This window comes from Ambystoma mexicanum, chromosome 3q (genome assembly GCF_040938575.1).
Source record: "Ambystoma mexicanum isolate Mex_15411 chromosome 3q, UKY_AmexF1_1, whole genome shotgun sequence".
Classification (NCBI taxonomy): domain Eukaryota; kingdom Metazoa; phylum Chordata; class Amphibia; order Caudata; family Ambystomatidae; genus Ambystoma; species Ambystoma mexicanum.
The window spans coordinates 1,105,324,335-1,105,341,827 of record NC_090926.1 but is presented as its reverse complement, the minus strand read 5'-3'; the positions used below and the strand labels follow the sequence as shown (position 1 = coordinate 1,105,341,827).

The 17,493-nt window shown below is 39.4% G+C and overlaps 9 non-coding genes across 9 annotated transcripts; all 9 read right to left on the bottom strand.

Annotated features, from left to right (window-relative positions):
• Positions 1-488: 488 nt before the first annotated feature.
• On the bottom strand, positions 489-561 carry TRNAR-CCG (transfer RNA arginine (anticodon CCG)). The gene has a single exon. It is a non-coding gene; the product is annotated as a tRNA-Arg (tRNA).
• Positions 562-2,523: 1,962 nt separating this feature from the next.
• On the bottom strand, positions 2,524-2,599 carry TRNAR-CCG (transfer RNA arginine (anticodon CCG)). Its single transcript has one exon. It is a non-coding gene; the product is annotated as a tRNA-Arg (tRNA).
• A 1,963-nt stretch (positions 2,600-4,562) lies between these two features.
• Positions 4,563-4,638, bottom strand: TRNAR-CCG (transfer RNA arginine (anticodon CCG)). Its single transcript has one exon. It is a non-coding gene; the product is annotated as a tRNA-Arg (tRNA).
• Positions 4,639-6,603: 1,965 nt separating this feature from the next.
• Positions 6,604-6,676, bottom strand: TRNAR-CCG (transfer RNA arginine (anticodon CCG)). Its single transcript has one exon. It is a non-coding gene; the product is annotated as a tRNA-Arg (tRNA).
• A 1,965-nt stretch (positions 6,677-8,641) lies between these two features.
• TRNAW-CCA (transfer RNA tryptophan (anticodon CCA)) lies at positions 8,642-8,714 on the bottom strand. The gene has a single exon. It is a non-coding gene; the product is annotated as a tRNA-Trp (tRNA).
• Positions 8,715-10,685: 1,971 nt separating this feature from the next.
• On the bottom strand, positions 10,686-10,758 carry TRNAR-CCG (transfer RNA arginine (anticodon CCG)). The gene has a single exon. It is a non-coding gene; the product is annotated as a tRNA-Arg (tRNA).
• Positions 10,759-12,720: 1,962 nt separating this feature from the next.
• On the bottom strand, positions 12,721-12,796 carry TRNAR-CCG (transfer RNA arginine (anticodon CCG)). The gene has a single exon. It is a non-coding gene; the product is annotated as a tRNA-Arg (tRNA).
• Positions 12,797-14,759: 1,963 nt separating this feature from the next.
• On the bottom strand, positions 14,760-14,835 carry TRNAR-CCG (transfer RNA arginine (anticodon CCG)). Its single transcript has one exon. It is a non-coding gene; the product is annotated as a tRNA-Arg (tRNA).
• A 1,965-nt stretch (positions 14,836-16,800) lies between these two features.
• TRNAR-CCG (transfer RNA arginine (anticodon CCG)) lies at positions 16,801-16,873 on the bottom strand. The gene has a single exon. It is a non-coding gene; the product is annotated as a tRNA-Arg (tRNA).
• Between the last annotated feature and the right edge of the window lie 620 nt (positions 16,874-17,493).

Below are 17,493 nucleotides of genomic sequence, written 5' to 3'. Positions count from 1 at the left end.
CATTCCACGACAGAGACAATCCCTTAAGAGAAACTTTTTCACTGCAGAGATTCTCACTGAGGAAAATGATTCTCAGTGCCAAAACACTGCAAGGAGGCTAGCTTAGGAGGATTCTCTTCACAGTTGAGATGGCACCTGAGGAAGACACTTTTCAGCAATTGGTGGCTACAGGGGAGCTCACTTAAGAGTAACATCTTAAATGCTGGGGCCCTCATAATGAATTGAATGAGCAGTATATGTTTCTCTGCTGCTATACTCCCTGAGAAGCAAAATATTAAGTGATATGTCACAGTTGCAAGGCAGCTCTATGAAGACAGGACAAGATTCACGTGTCTTTACTGCATAGTGTCGCGGTAATACATCAGTATTGACAAGGTGAATGAAATGAGTGTGATGATTTTCATTGATGAGACCTTTTAATCATCTTTATGTTAATATATATTGAAATTCGTTCATATTTAATTAAGATCAAAATTAAAAATAATTGACGACCCAGGTGGGACTTGAACCCACAATCCCCAGCTTCGGAGGCTGATGCCTTATCCATTAGGCCACAGGGCCACTTGATGGAAAAGCACTGATCTGACCATAATACACCATCTGAACACCAATTCACACACAGAATAAACACCCCATGGCAAAAACAACAAAAACATGAAAAAAACACAGTCAACATGTAAAGCAAGTCTGTGAGTTTGGAAAACACACCTTGCATATGATGGTCCAGTGAGCGAAGGTAAAGAAAGGAACAACTCCTGCAACACAAACCCTTCCGCAATTCATATTGAACACTTTTGATTGAAGAGAGTATACAGTGCGGTGGTTGCTACTCCTCGCCATCCTTATTTATAGTATTTTGATTTATATGCACTGAAATAGCTTTTAGTTCGGCTTCTGATGTTTTGTCTTCTAAAAAATGTGTATATACTGGTACTTTCTACAGATGGAAATGAAGATGAACTCAAAATAGGGACAAATAGTCCTGACATGCACCAATCCTTAGCAACTGCTTTGGATTGGCCAAATGCGTAAATTCGATGCACTGTGTGTTATATTCTTGGCATTCGCACTTTACAAAATTTAAGAATTGCTGTAAGATTTTTCCATTATGGACACTATTCTAGAGTTCCAGCATTTTTCTTACTCTGTCTCAAAAATTGATGATTTCTACAAACTAGATTTCTTGCCTGGCATATTTTCATTTCACCTGACATCTCTGACTTCCTATCTGTGGTGATCACTGTCTCACGGCCACCCACTTGGTAAAGATAATAACTAGGAGGTCATTGACTTAGTGATAATGTATTCATTGTCTCTAATGATGACTTCTATGATGCCCTCACACTGCAATGCCCTCTTCTAGGTTGGAACATCCTTGCTAACTTGCTTGACTTTTCAAGTAATCCTTCACCTGTTGAAGCCAGATATTTTCCAAAACATGTGTCACAGAGTCTCATGGGCATGACACTTGACACAATATCCATCTTGAGCACCAGATTTTTTGTGATTTTCATGTCTTACCTATTCATTTCCTTTGACATAGTTTCAGATCCTCTTATTAATCACTCACTGCAAGTTTTGAATGGTGCAGGTTTTGTGGACTTTTCTAAATAAAATGCATTACATTTGAATTCATCACTTTTCTTCCGGTTTTATCATGTTTATGTATTCCTAGTACACTAGTGTCGATTGGTCACTAAAAAGAGCACAACAGGATTCTATTCTACAGTACGGACCGTTGTCTTTCTCAATTGCTCCGATTCCATAATGGCAACAGTGCCGAGCAACAAGGGTACTTAACTGTGCAATCAATTCAAGAAAGTAGTTTCAACTCAGTGTCCACTTTCTGCAGAGACACTGGCAATAGGGCTAATTCGGGTGCTCTTACAGCAGGCTTCATTCTCATAAGACTATATTTTCTAATGCTAGTATTCTTGCAGAGGAAGGTGCTGTTCAGTAACATGTGAGTGCAGTGCAGCTCTATAAAAGGATGATCTACAATCCAGGGACACGACCCAACCAAGAGGACTTCCTGTAACATTCCACGACAGAGACAATCCCTTAAGAGAAACTTTTTCACTGCAGAGATTCTCACTGAGGAAAATGATTCTCAGTGCCAAAACACTGCAAGGAGGCTAGCTTAGGAGGATTCTCTTCACAGTTGAGATGGCACCTGAGGAAGACACTTTTCAGCAATTGGTGGCTACAGGGGAGCTCACTTAAGAGTAACATCTTAAATGCTGGGGCCCTCATAAGGAATTGAATTAGCAGTATCTGTTTCTCTGCTGCTATACTCCCTGAGAAGCAAAATATTAAGTGATATGTCACAGTTGCAAGGCAGCTCTATGAAGACAGGACAAGATTCACGTGTCTTTACTGCATAGTGTTGCGGTAATACATCAGTATTGACAAGGTGAATGAAATGAGTGTGATGATTTTCATTGATGAGACCTTTTAATCATCTTTATGTTAATATATGTTGAAATTCGTTCATATTTAATTAAGATCAAAATTAAAAATAATTGACTACCCAGGTGGGACTTGAACCCACAATCCCCAGCTTCGGAGGCTGACGCCTTATCCATTAGGCCACAGGGCCACGTGATGGAAAAGCACTGATCTGACCATAATAGACCAACTGAACACCAATTCACACACAGAATAAACACCCCATGGCAAAAACAACAAAAACATGAAAAAAAACACAGTCAACGTGTAAAGCAAGTCTGTGAGTTTGGAAAACACACCTTGCATATGATGGTCCAGTGAGCGAAGGTAAAGAAAGGAACAACTCCTGCAACACAAACCCTTCCGCAATTCATATTGAACACTTTTGATTGAAGAGAGTATACAGTGCGGTGGTTGCTACTCCTCGCCATCCTTATTTATAGTATTTTGATTTATATGCACTGAAATAGCTTTTAGTTTGGCTTCTGATGTTTTGTCTTCTAAAAAATTTGTATGTACTGGTACTTTCTACAGATGGAAATGAAGATGAACTCAAAATAGGGACAAATAGTCCTGACATACACCAATCCTTAGCAACTGCTTTGGATTGGCCAAATGCGTAAATTCGATGCACTGTGTGTTATATTCTTGGCATTCGCACTTTACAAAATTTAAGAATTGCTGTAAGATTTTTCCATTATGGACACTATTCTAGAGTTCCAGCATTTTTCTTACTCTGTCTCAAAAATTGATGATTTCTACAAACTAGATTTCTTGCCTGGCATATTTTCATTTCACCTGACATCTCTGACTTCCTATCTGTGGTGATCACTGTCTCACGGCCACCCACTTGGTAAAGATAATAACTAGGAGGTCATTGACTTAGTGATAATGTATTCATTGTCTCTAATGATGACTTCTATGATGCCCTCACACTGCAATGCCCTCTTCTAGGTTGGAACATCCTTGCTAACTTGCTTGACTTTTCAAGTAATCCTTCACCTGTTGAAGCCAGATATTTTCCGAAACATGTGTCACAGAGTCTCATGGGCATGACACTTGACACAATATCCATCTTGAGCACCAGATTTTTTGTGATTTTCATGTCTTACCTATTCATTTCCTTTGACATAGTTTCAGATCCTCTTATTAATCACTCACTGCAAGTTTTGAATGGTGCAGGTTTTGTGGACTTTTCTAAATAAAATGCATTACATTTGAATTCATCACTTTTCTTCCTGTTTTATCATGTTTATGTATTCCTGGTACACTGGTGTCGATTGGTCACTAAAAAGAGCACAACAGGATTCTATTCTACAGTACGGACCGTTGTCTTTCTCAATCGCTCCGATTCCATAATGGCAACAGTGCCGAGCAACAAGGGTACTTAACTGTGCAATCAATTCAAGAAAGTAGTTTCAACTCAGTGTCCACTTTCTGCAGAGACACTGGCAATAGGGCTATTTCGGGTGCTCTTACAGCAGGCTTCATTCTCATAAGACTATATTTTCTAATGCTAGTATTCTTGCAGAGGAAGGTGCTGTTCAGTAACATGTGAGTGCAGTGCAGCTCTATAAAAGGATGATCTACAATCCAGGGACACTACCCAACCAAGAGGACTTCCTGTAACATTCCACGACAGAGACAATCCCTTAAGAGAAACTTTTTCACTGCAGAGATTCTCACTGAGGAAAATGATTCTCAGTGCCAAAACACTGCAAGGAGGCTAGCTTAGGAGGATTCTCTTCACAGTTGAGATGGCACCTGAGGAAGACACTTTTCAGCAATTGGTGGCTACAGGGGAGCTCACTTAAGAGTAACATCTTAAATGCTGGGGCCCTCATAAGGAATTGAATTAGCAGTATCTGTTTCTCTGCTGCTATACTCCCTGAGAAGCAAAATATTAAGTGATATGTCACAGTTGCAAGGCAGCTCTATGAAGACAGGACAAGATTCACGTGTCTTTACTGCATAGTGTCGCGGTAATACATCAGTATTGACAAGGTGAATGAAATGAGTGTGATGATTTTCATTGATGAGACCTTTTAATCATCTTTATGTTAATATATGTTGAAATTCGTTCATATTTAATTAAGATCAAAATTAAAAATAATTGACTACCCAGGTGGGACTTGAACCCACAATCCCCAGCTTCGGAGGCTGACGCCTTATCCATTAGGCCACAGGGCCACTTGATGGAAAAGCACTGATCTGACCATAATAGACCAGCTGAACACCAATTCACACACAGAATAAACACCCCATGGCAAAAACAACAAAAACATGAAAAAAACACAGTCAACATGTAAAGCAAGTCTGTGAGTTTGGAAAACACACCTTGCATATGATGGTCCAGTGAGCGAAGGTAAAGAAAGGAACAACTCCTGCAACACAAACCCTTCCGCAATTCATATTGAACACTTTTGATTGAAGAGAGTATACAGTGCGGTGGTTGCTACTCCTCGCCATCCTTATTTATAGTATTTTGATTTATATGCACTGAAATAGCTTTTAGTTCGGCTTCTGATGTTTTGTCTTCTAAAAAATGTGTATATACTGGTACTTTCTACAGATGGAAATGAAGATGAACTCAAAATAGGGACAAATAGTCCTGACATGCACCAATCCTTAGCAACTGCTTTGGATTGGCCAAATGCGTAAATTCGATGCACTGTGTGTTATATTCTTGGCATTCGCACTTTACAAAATTTAAGAATTGCTGTAAGATTTTTCCATTATGGACACTATTCTAGAGTTCCAGCATTTTTCTTACTCTGTCTCAAAAATTGATGATTTCTACAAACTAGATTTCTTGCCTGGCATATTTTCATTTCACCTGACATCTCTGACTTCCTATCTGTGGTGATCACTGTCTCACGGCCACCCACTTGGTAAAGATAATAACTAAGAGGTCATTGACTTAGTGATAATGTATTCATTGTCTCTAATGATGACTTCTATGATGCCCTCACACTGCAATGCCCTCTTCTAGGTTGGAACATCCTTGCTAACTTGCTTGCCTTTTCAAGTAATCCTTCACCTGTTGAAGCCAGATATTTTCCGAAACATGTGTCACAGAGTCTCATGGGCATGACACTTGACACAATATCCATCTTGAGCACCAGATTTTTTGTGATTTTCATGTCTTACCTATTCATTTCCTTTGACATAGTTTCAGATCCTCTTATTAATCACTCACTGCAAGTTTTGAATGGTGCAGGTTTTGTGGACTTTTCTAAATAAAATGCATTACATTTGAATTCATCACTTTTCTTCCGGTTTTATCATGTTTATGTATTCCTAGTACACTAGTGTCGATTGGTCACTAAAAAGAGCACAACAGGATTCTATTCTACAGTACGGACCGTTGTCTTTCTCAATTGCTCCGATTCCATAATGGCAACAGTGCCGAGCAACAAGGGTACTTAACTGTGCAATCAATTCAAGAAAGTAGTTTCAACTCAGTGTCCACTTTCTGCAGAGACACTGGCAATAGGGCTATTTCGGGTGCTCTTACAGCAGGCTTCATTCTCATAAGACTATATTTTCTACTGCTAGTATTCTTGCAGAGGAAGGTGCTGTTCAGTAACATGTGAGTGCAGTGCAGCTCTATAAAAGGATGATCTACAATCCAGGGACACTACCCAACCAAGAGGACTTCCTGTAACATTCCACGACAGAGACAATCCCTTAAGAGAAACTTTTTCACTGCAGAGATTCTCACTGAGGAAAATGATTCTCAGTGACATGTCACTGCAAGGAGGCTAGCTTAGGAGGATTCTCTTCACAGTTGAGATGGCACCTGAGGAAGACACTTTTCAGCAATTGGTGGCTACATGGGAGCTCACTTAAGAGTAACATCTTAAATGCTGGGGCCCTCATAATGAATTGAATGAGCAGTATATGTTTCTCTGCTGCTATACTCCCTGAGAAGCAAAATATTAAGTGATATGTCACAGTTGCAAGGCAGCTCTATGAAGACAGGACAAGATTCACGTGTCTTTACTGCATAGTGTCGCGGTAATACATCAGTATTGACAAGGTGAATGAAATGAGTGTGATGATTTTCATTGATGAGACCTTTTAATCATCTTTATGTTAATATATATTGAAATTCGTTCATATTTAATTAAGATCAAAATTAAAAATAATTGACGACCCAGGTGGGACTTGAACCCACAATCCCCAGCTTCGGAGGCTGATGCCTTATCCATTAGGCCACAGGGCCACTTGTTGGCAAAGCACTGATCTGACCATAATACACCATCTGAACACCAATTCACACACAGAATAAACACCCCATGGCAAAAACAACAAAAACATGAAAAAAACACAGTCAACATGTAAAGCAAGTCTGTGAGTTTGGAAAACACACCTTGCATATGATGGTCCAGTGAGCGAAGGTAAAGAAAGGAACAACTCCTGCAACACAAACCCTTCCGCAATTCATATTGAACACTTTTGATTGAAGAGAGTATACAGTGCGGTGGTTGCTACTCCTCGCCATCCTTATTTATAGTATTTTGATTTATATGCACTGAAATAGCTTTTAGTTCGGCTTCTGATGTTTTGTCTTCTAAAAAATGTGTATATACTGGTACTTTCTACAGATGGAAATGAAGATGAACTCAAAATAGGGACAAATAGTCCTGACATGCACCAATCCTTAGCAACTGCTTTGGATTGGCCAAATGCGTAAATTCGATGCACTGTGTGTTATATTCTTGGCATTCGCACTTTACAAAATTTAAGAATTGCTGTAAGATTTTTCCATTATGGACACTATTCTAGAGTTCCAGCATTTTTCTTACTCTGTCTCAAAAATTGATGATTTCTACAAACTAGATTTCTTGCCTGGCATATTTTCATTTCACCTGACATCTCTGACTTCCTATCTGTGGTGATCACTGTCTCACGGCCACCCACTTGGTAAAGATAATAACTAGGAGGTCATTGACTTAGTGATAATGTATTCATTGTCTCTAATGATGACTTCTATGATGCCCTCACACTGCAATGCCCTCTTCTAGGTTGGAACATCCTTGCTAACTTGCTTGACTTTTCAAGTAATCCTTCACCTGTTGAAGCCAGATAGTTTCCAAAACATGTGTCACAGAGTCTCATGGGCATGACACTTGACACAATATCCATCTTGAGCACCAGATTTTTTGTGATTTTCATGTCTTACCTATTCATTTCCTTTGACATAGTTTCAGATCCTCTTATTAATCACTCACTGCAAGTTTTGAATGGTGCAGGTTTTGTGGACTTTTCTAAATAAAATGCATTACATTTGAATTCATCACTTTTCTTCCGGTTTTATCATGTTTATGTATTCCTAGTACACTAGTGTCGATTGGTCACTAAAAAGAGCACAACAGGATTCTATTCTACAGTACGGACCGTTGTCTTTCTCAATTGCTCCGATTCCATAATGGCAACAGTGCCGAGCAACAAGGGTACTTAACTGTGCAATCAATTCAAGAAAGTAGTTTCAACTCAGTGTCCACTTTCTGCAGAGACACTGGCAATAGGGCTAATTCGGGTGCTCTTACAGCAGGCTTCATTCTCATAAGACTATATTTTCTACTGCTAGTATTCTTGCAGAGGAAGGTGCTGTTCAGTAACATGTGAGTGCAGTGCAGCTCTATAAAAGGATGATCTACAATCCAGGGACACTACCCAACCAAGAGGACTTCCTGTAACATTCCACTACAGAGACAATCCCTTAAGAGAAACTTTTTCACTGCAGAGATTCTCACTGAGGAAAATGATTCTCAGTGACATGTCACTGCAAGGAGGCTAGCTTAGGAGGATTCTCTTCACAGTTGAGATGGCACCTGAGGAAGACACTTTTCAGCAATTGGTGGCTACAGGGGAGCTCACTTAAGAGTAACATCTTAAATGCTGGGGCCCTCATAAGGAATTGAATGAGCAGTATATGTTTCTCTGCTGCTATACTCCCTGAGAAGCAAAATATTAAGTGATATGTCACAGTTGCAAGGCAGCTCTATGAAGACAGGACAAGATTCACGTGTCTTTACTGCATAGTGTCGCGGTAATACATCAGTATTGACAAGGTGAATGAAATGAGTGTGATGATTTTCATTGATGAGACCTTTTAATCATCTTTATGTTAATATATGTTGAAATTCGTTCATATTTAATTAAGATCAAAATTAAAAATAACTGACGACCCAGGTGGGACTTAAACCCACAATCCCCAGCTTTGGAGGCTGATGCCTTATCCATTAGGCCACAGGGCCACTTGATAGAAAAGCACTGATCTGACCACAATAGACCAACTGAACACCAATTCAAACACAGAATAAACACCCCATGGCAAAAACAACAAAAACATGAAAAAAAAACACAGTCAACATGTAGAGCAAGTCTGTGAGTTTGGAAAACACACCTTGCATATGAAGGTCCAGTGAGCGAAGGTAAAGAAAGGAACAACTCCTGCAACACAAACCCTTCCGCAATTCATATTGAACACTTTTGATTGAAGAGAGTATACAGTGCGGTGGTTGCTACTCCTCGCCATCCTTATTTATAGTATTTTGATTTATATGCACTGAAATAGCTTTTAGTTTGGCTTCTGATGTTTTGTCTTCTAAAAAATGTATTTGTATGTACTGGTACTTTCTACAGATGGAAATGAAGATGAACTCAAAATAGGGACAAATAGTCCTGACATACACCAATCCTTAGCAACTGCTTTGGATTGGCCAAATGCGTAAATTCGATGCACTGTGTGTTATATTCTTGGCATTCGCACTTTACAAAATTTAAGAATTGCTGTAAGATTTTTCCATTATGGACACGCTTCTAGAGTTCCAGCATTTTTCTTACTCTGTCTCAAAAATTGATGATTTCTACAAACTAGATTTCTTGCCTGGCATATTTTCATTTCACCTGACATCTCTGACTTCCTATCTGTGGTGATCACTGTCTCACGGCCACCCACTTGGTAAAGATAATAACTAGGAGGTCATTGACTTAGTGATAATGTATTCATTGTCTCTAATGATGACTTCTATGATGCCCTCACACTGCAATGCCCTCTTCTAGGTTGGAACATCCTTGCTAACTTGCTTGACTTTTCAAGTAATCCTTCACCTGTTGAAGCCAGATATTTTCCGAAACATGTGTCACAGAGTCTCATGGGCATGACACTTGACACAATATCCATCTTGAGCACCAGATTTTTTGTGATTTTCATGTCTTACCTATTCATTTCCTTTGACATAGTTTCAGATCCTCTTATTAATCACTCACTGCAAGTTTTGAATGGTGCAGGTTTTGTGGACTTTTCTAAATAAAATGCATTACATTTGAATTCATCACTTTTCTTCCTGTTTTATCATGTTTATGTATTCCTGGTACACTGGTGTCGATTGGTCACTAAAAAGAGCACAACAGGATTCTATTCTACAGTACGGACCGTTGTCTTTCTCAATCGCTCCGATTCCATAATGGCAACAGTGCCGAGCAACAAGGGTACTTAACTGTGCAATCAATTCAAGAAAGTAGTTTCAACTCAGTGTCCACTTTCTGCAGAGACACTGGCAATAGGGCTATTTCGGGTGCTCTTACAGCAGGCTTCATTCTCATAAGACTATATTTTCTAATGCTAGTATTCTTGCAGAGGAAGGTGCTGTTCAGTAACATGTGAGTGCAGTGCAGCTCTATAAAAGGATGATCTACAATCCAGGGACACGACCCAACCAAGAGGACTTCCTGTAACATTCCACGACAGAGACAATCCCTTAAGAGAAACTTTTTCACTGCAGAGATTCTCACTGAGGAAAATGATTCTCAGTGCCAAAACACTGCAAGGAGGCTAGCTTAGGAGGATTCTCTTCACAGTTGAGATGGCACCTGAGGAAGACACTTTTCAGCAATTGGTGGCTACAGGGGAGCTCACTTAAGAGTAACATCTTAAATGCTGGGGCCCTCATAAGGAATTGAATTAGCAGTATCTGTTTCTCTGCTGCTATACTCCCTGAGAAGCAAAATATTAAGTGATATGTCACAGTTGCAAGGCAGCTCTATGAAGACAGGACAAGATTCACGTGTCTTTACTGCATAGTGTCGCGGTAATACATCAGTATTGACAAGGTGAATGAAATGAGTGTGATGATTTTCATTGATGAGACCTTTTAATCATCTTTATGTTAATATATATTGAAATTCGTTCATATTTAATTAAGATCAAAATTAAAAATAATTGACGACCCAGGTGGGACTTGAACCCACAATCCCCAGCTTCGGAGGCTGATGCCTTATCCATTAGGCCACAGGGCCACTTGATGGAAAAGCACTGATCTGACCATAATACACCATCTGAACACCAATTCACACACAGAATAAACACCCCATGGCAAAAACAACAAAAACATGAAAAAAACACAGTCAACATGTAAAGCAAGTCTGTGAGTTTGGAAAACACACCTTGCATATGATGGTCCAGTGAGCGAAGGTAAAGAAAGGAACAACTCCTGCAACACAAACCCTTCCGCAATTCATATTGAACACTTTTGATTGAAGAGAGTATACAGTGCGGTGGTTGCTACTCCTCGCCATCCTTATTTATAGTATTTTGATTTATATGCACTGAAATAGCTTTTAGTTCGGCTTCTGATGTTTTGTCTTCTAAAAAATGTGTATATACTGGTACTTTCTACAGATGGAAATGAAGATGAACTCAAAATAGGGACAAATAGTCCTGACATGCACCAATCCTTAGCAACTGCTTTGGATTGGCCAAATGCGTAAATTCGATGCACTGTGTGTTATATTCTTGGCATTCGCACTTTACAAAATTTAAGAATTGCTGTAAGATTTTTCCATTATGGACACTATTCTAGAGTTCCAGCATTTTTCTTACTCTGTCTCAAAAATTGATGATTTCTACAAACTAGATTTCTTGCCTGGCATATTTTCATTTCACCTGACATCTCTGACTTCCTATCTGTGGTGATCACTGTCTCACGGCCACCCACTTGGTAAAGATAATAACTAGGAGGTCATTGACTTAGTGATAATGTATTCATTGTCTCTAATGATGACTTCTATGATGCCCTCACACTGCAATGCCCTCTTCTAGGTTGGAACATCCTTGCTAACTTGCTTGACTTTTCAAGTAATCCTTCACCTGTTGAAGCCAGATATTTTCCAAAACATGTGTCACAGAGTCTCATGGGCATGACACTTGACACAATATCCATCTTGAGCACCAGATTTTTTGTGATTTTCATGTCTTACCTATTCATTTCCTTTGACATAGTTTCAGATCCTCTTATTAATCACTCACTGCAAGTTTTGAATGGTGCAGGTTTTGTGGACTTTTCTAAATAAAATGCATTACATTTGAATTCATCACTTTTCTTCCGGTTTTATCATGTTTATGTATTCCTAGTACACTAGTGTCGATTGGTCACTAAAAAGAGCACAACAGGATTCTATTCTACAGTACGGACCGTTGTCTTTCTCAATTGCTCCGATTCCATAATGGCAACAGTGCCGAGCAACAAGGGTACTTAACTGTGCAATCAATTCAAGAAAGTAGTTTCAACTCAGTGTCCACTTTCTGCAGAGACACTGGCAATAGGGCTAATTCGGGTGCTCTTACAGCAGGCTTCATTCTCATAAGACTATATTTTCTAATGCTAGTATTCTTGCAGAGGAAGGTGCTGTTCAGTAACATGTGAGTGCAGTGCAGCTCTATAAAAGGATGATCTACAATCCAGGGACACGACCCAACCAAGAGGACTTCCTGTAACATTCCACGACAGAGACAATCCCTTAAGAGAAACTTTTTCACTGCAGAGATTCTCACTGAGGAAAATGATTCTCAGTGCCAAAACACTGCAAGGAGGCTAGCTTAGGAGGATTCTCTTCACAGTTGAGATGGCACCTGAGGAAGACACTTTTCAGCAATTGGTGGCTACAGGGGAGCTCACTTAAGAGTAACATCTTAAATGCTGGGGCCCTCATAAGGAATTGAATTAGCAGTATCTGTTTCTCTGCTGCTATACTCCCTGAGAAGCAAAATATTAAGTGATATGTCACAGTTGCAAGGCAGCTCTATGAAGACAGGACAAGATTCACGTGTCTTTACTGCATAGTGTTGCGGTAATACATCAGTATTGACAAGGTGAATGAAATGAGTGTGATGATTTTCATTGATGAGACCTTTTAATCATCTTTATGTTAATATATGTTGAAATTCGTTCATATTTAATTAAGATCAAAATTAAAAATAATTGACTACCCAGGTGGGACTTGAACCCACAATCCCCAGCTTCGGAGGCTGACGCCTTATCCATTAGGCCACAGGGCCACGTGATGGAAAAGCACTGATCTGACCATAATAGACCAACTGAACACCAATTCACACACAGAATAAACACCCCATGGCAAAAACAACAAAAACATGAAAAAAAACACAGTCAACGTGTAAAGCAAGTCTGTGAGTTTGGAAAACACACCTTGCATATGATGGTCCAGTGAGCGAAGGTAAAGAAAGGAACAACTCCTGCAACACAAACCCTTCCGCAATTCATATTGAACACTTTTGATTGAAGAGAGTATACAGTGCGGTGGTTGCTACTCCTCGCCATCCTTATTTATAGTATTTTGATTTATATGCACTGAAATAGCTTTTAGTTTGGCTTCTGATGTTTTGTCTTCTAAAAAATTTGTATGTACTGGTACTTTCTACAGATGGAAATGAAGATGAACTCAAAATAGGGACAAATAGTCCTGACATACACCAATCCTTAGCAACTGCTTTGGATTGGCCAAATGCGTAAATTCGATGCACTGTGTGTTATATTCTTGGCATTCGCACTTTACAAAATTTAAGAATTGCTGTAAGATTTTTCCATTATGGACACTATTCTAGAGTTCCAGCATTTTTCTTACTCTGTCTCAAAAATTGATGATTTCTACAAACTAGATTTCTTGCCTGGCATATTTTCATTTCACCTGACATCTCTGACTTCCTATCTGTGGTGATCACTGTCTCACGGCCACCCACTTGGTAAAGATAATAACTAGGAGGTCATTGACTTAGTGATAATGTATTCATTGTCTCTAATGATGACTTCTATGATGCCCTCACACTGCAATGCCCTCTTCTAGGTTGGAACATCCTTGCTAACTTGCTTGACTTTTCAAGTAATCCTTCACCTGTTGAAGCCAGATATTTTCCGAAACATGTGTCACAGAGTCTCATGGGCATGACACTTGACACAATATCCATCTTGAGCACCAGATTTTTTGTGATTTTCATGTCTTACCTATTCATTTCCTTTGACATAGTTTCAGATCCTCTTATTAATCACTCACTGCAAGTTTTGAATGGTGCAGGTTTTGTGGACTTTTCTAAATAAAATGCATTACATTTGAATTCATCACTTTTCTTCCTGTTTTATCATGTTTATGTATTCCTGGTACACTGGTGTCGATTGGTCACTAAAAAGAGCACAACAGGATTCTATTCTACAGTACGGACCGTTGTCTTTCTCAATCGCTCCGATTCCATAATGGCAACAGTGCCGAGCAACAAGGGTACTTAACTGTGCAATCAATTCAAGAAAGTAGTTTCAACTCAGTGTCCACTTTCTGCAGAGACACTGGCAATAGGGCTATTTCGGGTGCTCTTACAGCAGGCTTCATTCTCATAAGACTATATTTTCTAATGCTAGTATTCTTGCAGAGGAAGGTGCTGTTCAGTAACATGTGAGTGCAGTGCAGCTCTATAAAAGGATGATCTACAATCCAGGGACACTACCCAACCAAGAGGACTTCCTGTAACATTCCACGACAGAGACAATCCCTTAAGAGAAACTTTTTCACTGCAGAGATTCTCACTGAGGAAAATGATTCTCAGTGCCAAAACACTGCAAGGAGGCTAGCTTAGGAGGATTCTCTTCACAGTTGAGATGGCACCTGAGGAAGACACTTTTCAGCAATTGGTGGCTACAGGGGAGCTCACTTAAGAGTAACATCTTAAATGCTGGGGCCCTCATAAGGAATTGAATTAGCAGTATCTGTTTCTCTGCTGCTATACTCCCTGAGAAGCAAAATATTAAGTGATATGTCACAGTTGCAAGGCAGCTCTATGAAGACAGGACAAGATTCACGTGTCTTTACTGCATAGTGTCGCGGTAATACATCAGTATTGACAAGGTGAATGAAATGAGTGTGATGATTTTCATTGATGAGACCTTTTAATCATCTTTATGTTAATATATGTTGAAATTCGTTCATATTTAATTAAGATCAAAATTAAAAATAATTGACTACCCAGGTGGGACTTGAACCCACAATCCCCAGCTTCGGAGGCTGACGCCTTATCCATTAGGCCACAGGGCCACTTGATGGAAAAGCACTGATCTGACCATAATAGACCAGCTGAACACCAATTCACACACAGAATAAACACCCCATGGCAAAAACAACAAAAACATGAAAAAAACACAGTCAACATGTAAAGCAAGTCTGTGAGTTTGGAAAACACACCTTGCATATGATGGTCCAGTGAGCGAAGGTAAAGAAAGGAACAACTCCTGCAACACAAACCCTTCCGCAATTCATATTGAACACTTTTGATTGAAGAGAGTATACAGTGCGGTGGTTGCTACTCCTCGCCATCCTTATTTATAGTATTTTGATTTATATGCACTGAAATAGCTTTTAGTTCGGCTTCTGATGTTTTGTCTTCTAAAAAATGTGTATATACTGGTACTTTCTACAGATGGAAATGAAGATGAACTCAAAATAGGGACAAATAGTCCTGACATGCACCAATCCTTAGCAACTGCTTTGGATTGGCCAAATGCGTAAATTCGATGCACTGTGTGTTATATTCTTGGCATTCGCACTTTACAAAATTTAAGAATTGCTGTAAGATTTTTCCATTATGGACACTATTCTAGAGTTCCAGCATTTTTCTTACTCTGTCTCAAAAATTGATGATTTCTACAAACTAGATTTCTTGCCTGGCATATTTTCATTTCACCTGACATCTCTGACTTCCTATCTGTGGTGATCACTGTCTCACGGCCACCCACTTGGTAAAGATAATAACTAAGAGGTCATTGACTTAGTGATAATGTATTCATTGTCTCTAATGATGACTTCTATGATGCCCTCACACTGCAATGCCCTCTTCTAGGTTGGAACATCCTTGCTAACTTGCTTGCCTTTTCAAGTAATCCTTCACCTGTTGAAGCCAGATATTTTCCGAAACATGTGTCACAGAGTCTCATGGGCATGACACTTGACACAATATCCATCTTGAGCACCAGATTTTTTGTGATTTTCATGTCTTACCTATTCATTTCCTTTGACATAGTTTCAGATCCTCTTATTAATCACTCACTGCAAGTTTTGAATGGTGCAGGTTTTGTGGACTTTTCTAAATAAAATGCATTACATTTGAATTCATCACTTTTCTTCCGGTTTTATCATGTTTATGTATTCCTAGTACACTAGTGTCGATTGGTCACTAAAAAGAGCACAACAGGATTCTATTCTACAGTACGGACCGTTGTCTTTCTCAATTGCTCCGATTCCATAATGGCAACAGTGCCGAGCAACAAGGGTACTTAACTGTGCAATCAATTCAAGAAAGTAGTTTCAACTCAGTGTCCACTTTCTGCAGAGACACTGGCAATAGGGCTATTTCGGGTGCTCTTACAGCAGGCTTCATTCTCATAAGACTATATTTTCTACTGCTAGTATTCTTGCAGAGGAAGGTGCTGTTCAGTAACATGTGAGTGCAGTGCAGCTCTATAAAAGGATGATCTACAATCCAGGGACACTACCCAACCAAGAGGACTTCCTGTAACATTCCACGACAGAGACAATCCCTTAAGAGAAACTTTTTCACTGCAGAGATTCTCACTGAGGAAAATGATTCTCAGTGACATGTCACTGCAAGGAGGCTAGCTTAGGAGGATTCTCTTCACAGTTGAGATGGCACCTGAGGAAGACACTTTTCAGCAATTGGTGGCTACATGGGAGCTCACTTAAGAGTAACATCTTAAATGCTGGGGCCCTCATAATGAATTGAATGAGCAGTATATGTTTCTCTGCTGCTATACTCCCTGAGAAGCAAAATATTAAGTGATATGTCACAGTTGCAAGGCAGCTCTATGAAGACAGGACAAGATTCACGTGTCTTTACTGCATAGTGTCGCGGTAATACATCAGTATTGACAAGGTGAATGAAATGAGTGTGATGATTTTCATTGATGAGACCTTTTAATCATCTTTATGTTAATATATATTGAAATTCGTTCATATTTAATTAAGATCAAAATTAAAAATAATTGACGACCCAGGTGGGACTTGAACCCACAATCCCCAGCTTCGGAGGCTGATGCCTTATCCATTAGGCCACAGGGCCACTTGTTGGCAAAGCACTGATCTGACCATAATACACCATCTGAACACCAATTCACACACAGAATAAACACCCCATGGCAAAAACAACAAAAACATGAAAAAAACACAGTCAACATGTAAAGCAAGTCTGTGAGTTTGGAAAACACACCTTGCATATGATGGTCCAGTGAGCGAAGGTAAAGAAAGGAACAACTCCTGCAACACAAACCCTTCCGCAATTCATATTGAACACTTTTGATTGAAGAGAGTATACAGTGCGGTGGTTGCTACTCCTCGCCATCCTTATTTATAGTATTTTGATTTATATGCACTGAAATAGCTTTTAGTTCGGCTTCTGATGTTTTGTCTTCTAAAAAATGTGTATATACTGGTACTTTCTACAGATGGAAATGAAGATGAACTCAAAATAGGGACAAATAGTCCTGACATGCACCAATCCTTAGCAACTGCTTTGGATTGGCCAAATGCGTAAATTCGATGCACTGTGTGTTATATTCTTGGCATTCGCACTTTACAAAATTTAAGAATTGCTGTAAGATTTTTCCATTATGGACACTATTCTAGAGTTCCAGCATTTTTCTTACTCTGTCTCAAAAATTGATGATTTCTACAAACTAGATT